The sequence below is a fragment of the Panthera pardus genome, unplaced genomic scaffold (genome assembly GCF_024362965.1).
Source record: "Panthera pardus isolate Hobbes unplaced genomic scaffold, ASM2436296v1 HiC_scaffold_17, whole genome shotgun sequence".
Lineage (NCBI taxonomy): Eukaryota > Metazoa > Chordata > Mammalia > Carnivora > Felidae > Panthera > Panthera pardus.
Genome location: NW_026526732.1, coordinates 92,741,488 through 92,750,394, shown reverse-complemented (window position 1 = coordinate 92,750,394; position 8,907 = coordinate 92,741,488).

Sequence of the window (8,907 nt, the reverse complement as noted above, 5' to 3'; positions counted from 1 at the left end):
CTTGCCATACTTATGTATGCCTACATTGTGATATACAGTAAGTATTTAACTTGGACTATTACAAAAGCCTTTAACTCATCAATTTTTATGTTCCTTAATTTTATGAATTCTAAAGTTATTAACTCATATTTCCTGAGGATTTTAAGGGTATTCATTATCTTATTTATAGATATGTTAAAACATAGTTAATAACATAAAAAATGGTTAAATATTTTTAATCATAAGGATATGAGGTTTTGAGATACTAAGGAATATGTTTAAAATTAAACTATTTACAGATCAACAATCCTTTCTATGTGTTTTGTTACACGAACTTTATTTTATTTCCTGAAAAATTATTAGATTATTTTTTTTCTTTTTTTTATTATTTAAAAAAATTTTTTTTAATGTTTATTTATTTTTGAGACAGAGAGAGACAGAGCATGAATGGGGGAGGGGCAGAGAGAGAGGGAGACACAGAATCGGAAGCAGGCTCCAGGCTCTGAGCCATCAGCCCAGAGCCTTACGCGGGGCTCGAACTCATGAACCGTGAGATCGTGACCTGAGCTGAAGTTGGACACTCAACCGACTGAGCCACCCAGGCGCCCCAATTATTATTATTTTTTTTTCTTAGCTTTAATTTTTATTTATTTTGAGAGAGAGAGAGAGAGAGAGCTAGCCGCAGAGGGGCAGAGAGAAGGAGAGAGAATCCCAAGTAGGCTCTGCACTGTCAGGGACTTGAGCCCATGAACCCTCAGATCATGACAGAAACTGAAATCAAGAGTCCAATGCTCAACCGATTGAGCCACCTAGGTGCCCCTTAGATTATTTTAATTACGAAGAAGGAGAAGGAGAAGGAAAAGGAGGAGAAGGAGGCGAAAATATACGTGACAGAAGCTATAGTGTCTATATATTTCTATAGGTCTTATTTCTGTTTATTATGTTCCCAGGTCAACAAAATTCGTTTGAAAACTCACTCAGGCTGACTTTTTTGCATTATTTAAGTTAAAAGGCTTTGGGCTAACAATTATTTCTGACTGAACCACAGAACTACACAAAAGTAGGAGACCTAGGATCTATTCCCACTTTGACTGGAGACAACGATTATCAGATAAATGAATTTATATAAACAACAATGCCTAAAAAACCTAGAGCCATCCTTGACTCTTCATCTTACTCCCACATTCAACCAATATTAACATTTTTTATTTTAAACTCCCAAATCTCTTTCAACCCTACCCATCCCCTCCTTTTTCATGGTCTCTTCTGGACTCACTCAGCCTTATTTATCTAGATCATTACAGTACTTGGCACTTTATTTTATTAGACAGATAAATTGCTCCCAAAAGTTATTTCTCCAAAATACAAATCTGACCATTTGACTCCCTGCCTTATGAACCTTTAAAGAATCTCTTCTCTTGTCATTTACAGGATTAAGTCCAAAGTCCTACAATATTTTACAAATCTATGCAGGGTCTGGCTCCTTAGTAACTTAGCACATCTGTTTTTGTCACACCTGCAATACATTTTTAAAAGTTTTACTTTTATTTATTCTTGGAGAAAGAGAGAGAGAGAGGGAGAGAGACACTGTGTATGAGCAATTGGGGGAGGGGCAGAGAGAGAGGGAGAGAGAGAGAATTCCAAAGAGACTCTGTGGGGACAGTGCAGAGCCTGACAGGGGGCTCAAACTGAAGAACTGTGAGATCATGACCTGAACCAAAATCAAGAGTCAGATGCTTAACTGACTGAGTCACCCAGGAACCCCAATACATTTTTAATTTAAATGACAATGAACTCCTTATAACACAGCAAAGTCTGCATGTCATATCACCTTTCCTTGCTTTACGGTTTTTTTCATCTGCTTTTGTTATCAAATATACCAGTGTGATGAGCTCCTCCTTCAAGACAGTGTCAAAAACCACCTCTTTTTGAAACATTAAAGGACACATCAAAAGAGAATGGGTAACTTTTTTACTGTATTCCCCCACTGAAACTGTATGTATTTTTACTGCATTGCCCTTATACACCATGTTGCATTTTTCTTTTTCACAGATTTCCTTAATAAACTATAAACATATTTATCTAAGACATGTATTTACCTCTATGCCTTTAAGTATATGCCAAGTCAAAAACACTCAATTAATGTTTGTTGTATAAACAGATGACTTAGCTAATTAAAAAAAAGATATTTACATAGAGTTGGTCATATATGACACAATATAATGCTATTCTGAATATATGTAATCAAAATATATAAAAACAAAGTGAATGCCTTTCTATGTCTAAATAACTGGAAGATATTAAAAATTCTCTCTCATTCTCTACTCTCTCCATCTCTATCTCTCTCTCTCACACACACACACACACACACACACTCTGTCTGCCCGACTCTCCTACACAAACACTTGCACTGATATTTCAATTTAAAATACTGATATTCAATTTAAAATACTGATATTTCAATTTAAATAATTTAAGATCATCTTCAAGAATCTCATTATTAAGTTTATAGTTCTCCCAGGCCTAAAATATTTGGGAGAAGCTTGGAAACCTTATGGATAAGGAAAAATCATCTTATTAAATTTGGAAGGCAAGAAGACTTTTCAGCCATATAAATTGGTCTAGAAAAGGTATTACTAAAGAACTAAAGTATGCTGTAAATGTACTGATGCCCTGACCTGTGGTGATACAGAAATTCCACTGACAGTAAGAAGTATGAGCAATTTTTTTTTTCTTTCTTTACTGCCCAACGTCTTTGATGAAAAAGTACTGTCAAACTAGACTGCAGAACGTGGCATTAAAGTTTAATTCTGTCCAATCAGGTAGGCAGAGATCAAATTCTGACACTGGCTTTTATTGTGGAAGAGATAAAATTTGTGAAAACTCTTTTAAATCATTGTAGCAAACCAAAAATATTCTAATAGCCAAGAGGAAAGATTTCCAGTTTTATTATTTTTCTTCATTGTTAAAATATCTGTGTAAGTGTAATGTAAAATAAGTTTGGAAAGTTTTTTTTTTTTTTTTTTCCAGAGGAAGCATTTTGTTTTTATTTCAAACTTTAACACTGCCCTTATTTAATCCTTAAGAACCCTGGTCAAACTTTTGCATAAGTGCTATTACATATTAGGTAATCCTATACATTCAATGCATTAACAACAGAAAAATATAATTGTAATTTCTGATATTAAAGTTCTCCTACATTTTCTACTTCAATAATAAAAACAAAATTAATGTTTATAGAATTTCTTTTCCCTTGCAATGTCGACAGTATTCATCAATGACTTATGGCCAAAATTTGAAAACCAAGATACAAAATGGGTTATATTTTTTAGAAATAATAAAAAGATGTACATTTAGGACACTTGATTTGTACAATTGCAAAAGTTAGACTAAAATGCTATAACAGAGACACACAATGAGCACAATAAACTATTCAGCAATGTTCAAAATCATTATTTATTTTATTTCCTATCATCTGAATAAACTATCTTCCTAGAAAAATGGGATATTTATCCCATTATTAAAAAAAAATATGGGGCGCCCTGGGTGGCTTAGTCGGTTGGTTGAGCGTCCAACTTCAGCTCAGGTCATGATCTCATGGCTCGTGAGTTCGAGCCCCGCGTCGGGCTCTGTGCTGATAGCTCAGAGCCTGGAGCCTGCTTCCGATTCTGTGTCTCCCTCTCTCTCTACCCCTCCCCCGCTCATGCTCTGTCTCTCTCTCTCTCTCTCTCTCTCTCTCTCTCTCTCTCAAAAATAAATAAACATTAAAAAAATTAAAAAAAAATAAATCTACCTCAATCATTATAACTTAAATATTATGGGAAATTCACCCTTACTTTTGGAAGGGCTTTCCTTCCAGAAAACATTTGACTATAAAAGTCATGATTTTAGTAGCAGTGCTTAGTTGAAGGGAATGAATAACTACATATTGCTTAAAATTTGCATTTGACAGGGGCATTTGGGTGGCTCAGTCGGTTGAGGATCCAACTTTAGCTCAGGTCATGATCTCATGGTTCAAGAGTTTGAGCCCGACATGGAGCCTGCTTCAGATTCTGTGTCTTCCTCTCTCTCTGACCCTCCCCTGCTTATGTGCACGCTCGCGTGCTCTCTCTCTCTCTCTCTCTCTCAAGAATAAATAAACATTAAAAAAAATTTGCATTTGAAAAATTTCCATACAGTTAGTTTCCATACAGGACAAGCATTAAACACTAAAAATAATTAAACATATACTTTTAAAGAAAAAAAAGTGTTAAACTGTTATTCTGTCTGCTGATAACTCAAGCAGAAATTAAAAATCACATTCTATGAATTGCTAAATGATGTGAACTGGAAGAAAAGTACTTTTATTTTTTATATTTTATTTTATATTTTTATTGAAGTATAATTAACATAGTGTTATATTAGTTCCAGGTGTACAATATAATTATTCAACAATTCTTTTCATTTCTCAGTGCTCATCAAGATAAGTGTACTCTTAATCCACTTTCTCTATTTCACGCATTGCCCCACCCTTGGGCAACCACAAGTTTGTTTTCTGTATTTAAGAGTCTGTTCTTTTGTTTGTATCTCCTTTTATTTGTTTGTTTGTTTTGTTTCTAAGATTCCACACCTGAGTGAAATCATATGAAACTTCAAGATTCCAACCTCAAGGATATTGTTTTGTACAGTAGTTTCCCAAGAATTACTTGATGAGTTAAATAACATAAAAATTAATGTTACCATGAAATTCATGTTTTTCTCAATTCTTTTTTAAAACTTTTTTTTTTTAACATTTATTTACCTTTGAAAGAGAGAGACAGACAGACACAGTGTGAGCTGAGAAGGGGCAGAGAGAGAGAGGGAGAAACAGAATCTGAAGCAGACTCCAGGCTCTGAGCTGTCAGCACAGAGCCCAACGTGGGGCTTGAACCCAGGAACCATGAGATCATCACCTAAGCTGAAGTCTGGCAGTTAACTGACTGAGCCACCCAAGCACCCCTTGTTTCTCTCAATTCTAATCTTTAATCTTTTGAAATTAAATGAGTATTTGCCTAAAAGATATAGAAATCACCAATTTTCATTATAATTTTGTGAGAGATCAGTAATGTTCTTATTTTATTTTCTACATGTGGTAATAAACTAAAATGACCTTAACTATGTCCCCAAGAGGAATAAAAATCTATCTAAAACTTAACTTGGTGAAACAGAGCAATCCCTATGTGTGCTGTATAGAGTCAAATTCTTCATATTGAATAAAGAGGCTTTCTCTGTCACTAATATAAATTTTCTATTTAACACATAAACATTATTTTTCTTTGGATTTACTTTCACATTTGCTGTGTTCGACATTGATTTGTGTCTAAAATAATCTATATTTAACTTTTAAAAAGCAATGATTTGGTCATGAATTATTGTCAGGGATTTTTAAAGGCAAACTACCATATAAATGCTCACCATTGATTTTTACTTATTTACCTAGGGAATGACAAAGAACACATATATCACAATAGCACTAGCCAGAGAATAAAGTACATACATTATATTCAAAGTCAATCCCAAACGTTATAAAAAAGTTGGAAATAAGCAAATATTAGTGTAATTCTACCTTAATGTTTTCTGTGATGTTGATTTAGTAAAATGATATTTTAGAGTGATTTAATTTATTAATATTTGGAAAATCTATAATCAATGTTAAAAACACAGTGGTTCAAACAAATAGAAAGATATTCCATACTCATGGATGGGAAGAAGAAATATTGTTTTCCAAAGAATTTCCAAAGAAATCTTCAGATTTAATGCAATCCATATGAAAATACCAATAACATTTTTCACAGAACTAGAACAAATAGCACTAAAATTTGTATGGAACCACAAAATACCTTGAATTGCCAAAGCAATCTTGAAAAACAAGAACAAAGCTGGAGATAATCACAGTGCTAGATTTTAAGATAGACTATACAGTTGTAGCAATCAGGGGCACCTGGGTGGCTCAGTCAGTTAAGCATCCAACTTTGGCTCAGGTCATGATCTCAAGGTTCATGAGTCTGAGCCCTACACTGGGCTCTGTGCTGACAGCTCAGAACCTGGAGCCTCCTTCAGATTCTGTCTCCCCTCTCTCTCTGCCCCTCCCTGGTTCATGCTCTCTCTCTCTCTCTCTCTCAAAAATAAATCTTAAAAAAATTTAAAGTTGTAGCAATCAAAACAGTATGATAGTGGCACAAAAATACACACAGAGGTAATGGAACAGAATAGAGAGTCCAGAAATAAACCTACACTTATATGGTTAATTAATCTACAACAAAGGAGGCAAGACTATACAATGGGGAAGAGATGATCTCTTCAACAAATGGGAAAACTGGACAGCTACATGCAAAATAATGAAATGGGACCATTTTCTTATACTATAAACACAAATAAACTCAAAATGGATTAAATATCTAAATATGAGACTGGAAACCATAAAACTCCCAGAAGAAAATATAGGCAGTAATTTCTTTGACATTAGCCATAGAACGAGTTTTCTAGATATGTCTCCTTAGGTAAGGAAAACAAAAGCATATTAAAGTTTTGAGACTACAACAACAAACCTTTCCATAGGAAGAGAAACCATTAACAAATGACAAGGTAAACTACTGAATGGGACAAGATATTTGAAAATGTTATGTCCAATACGGAGTTAATATTCAAAATATATAAAGAACTTATACAAGCAAACACCAAAAAAAAAGTTATCCAATTAAAAATGGGCAGAGGACATGAATAGACATTTTTCTAGAGAAGACATATAAATGGACAGCAGGTATATGAAAAGATGCTCAACACCACTAATCATGAAGGAACTAGAAATCAAAATCACAATGAGGGGTGTCTGGGTGGCTCAGTTGGTTAAGTGTCTGACTTCGACTCAGGTCATGATCTCATGGTTCATGGGTTCAAGCCCGGTGTCAAGCTCTGTGCTGACATCTCAGAGCCTGGAGCCTGCTTCTGATTCTGTGTATCCCTCTCTCTCTGCCCCTTCCCTGCTTGAGTTCTGTCTCTCCCTCTCTTGAAAATAAACATCAAAAAAAATTAAAACAAACACAATGAGGTATTACTTCACACCTGTCAGAATGGCTAGAATTAAAAAGACAAGAAATAACAAATATTGGCAAGGGTGTAGAGAAAAAGGAACCCTTGTACCCTGTTGATGAGAATGAAAATTGGTATAGTCACTGTGGAAAACAGTATGGACTTTCCTCAAAAAATTAAAAATATAAATACACAAGATCTAGCAATTTTACTACTGGGTATTTATCCGAAGAAACCAAAAACAATAATTCTGGAAGATATATACACCCCTGTGTTTACCGCAGCATTATTTATAAAAGCCAAGATATGGAAGCAGCCCAAATATCAATCAATAGATTAATGGACAATGATGTGGTTTGTGTGTGTGTGTGTGTGTGTGTGTGTGTGTGTGTACATGATGGAATATACAACGAGATCTTGTCACTTGCATAACATGGATATACCTAGAGGATATAACACTAAGTGAAGTAAGTTACAGAAAGACAAATACCACATGATTTCATTCATATGTGGAATTTAAGAAACAAAAAAAAATTAATAAAAAAGAAACCAACCAACCAACCAAACAAACAAACAAAAAAAGTTCACAAACAAACCAACAAACCCAGACTCTTAAATATGGAGAACAAACTGATAGTTGCCAGAGGGTAGGTAGGGGTGTGTGTGTGTGTGTGTGTGTGTGTGTGTGTGTGTGTGTGTGTTTGTGTGTGTGAAATAGATAAAAGGAATTAAGAGTACATTTATTGTTTTGGTGTAACTGTAAATGGGATTGATTCCTTAATTTCTCTTTCTTCCCTTAATTACTGATGCATAGAAATGCTACAGATTTCTGGACATCGATTTTGTATCCTATGACTTAACTGAATTCTTGGAACAGCCCAAGTGTCCACTGGCTGATGAATATATAAAGAACATGTGATACACACACACACACACACACACACACACACACACACATACACACACAGAGGAATGTTACTTGGAAACAAAAAAGAATGAAGTCTTGCCAATTATAGTAACATGGATGGAACTAGAGTGGAAGTAGAGTGTATTATTAGAGTGTATTATGCTAAGAAAAATAAGTCAGAGAAAGACAAATGCCAAAGAAACAAAACAAATGGGCAAAGAGAAAAAAAAAAAACAAACTAGAGACAGAAAGGCAAACCAAGAAACAGACCCTTAAAGATAGAGAAAAAAAACTGATGTTTACCAGAGGGGAGGTGGGTGGGTTGATGGGTTAAATAAGTGATGGAGATTAAGGAATGCACTTGTGATCAGCACCAAGTGTTGTATGGAAATGTTGAATCACTCTATTCTACACCTGAAACTAATATTACACTGTATGTTAACTAACTGGAATTCAAATAAAAACAAAACAAAAAAGAAGACACCTTTTTTTTTTTAAGGAAAGTGTGATGGAAGTAAATCCTCCCCACACTTTTTTATTCTTAAAAATTATTTATTTATTTATTTATTTATTTAGAGTGAGAGAGAGAGAGAGAGAGAGAGCATGTAAGCAGGGGAGGGACAGAGAGAAACAGAAAGAGAGAGAGAGAGAGAGAGAGAGAGAGAGAGAGAGAGAGAGAGAGAACCCTATCAGGCTCCATACTGTCACCTTGGAGCTTGACACAGGGCTCAATCTCACAAATCATGAAATTGTGACCTGAGCTGAAATCAAGGGTAGGATGCTTAACTGACTGAGCCACCAAGGTACACCACTTACCCTGATGAGCACTGAGTAATGTATAGAATTGTTAAATCATTATATTGTACACCTGAAACCAATATAACACTGAATATTAATTATAATTCAATAAAAAGAAATGCACTAAAAATTTATAAATTAAATTTTAAAAAACTTAGTATATCACTTGATTTGGA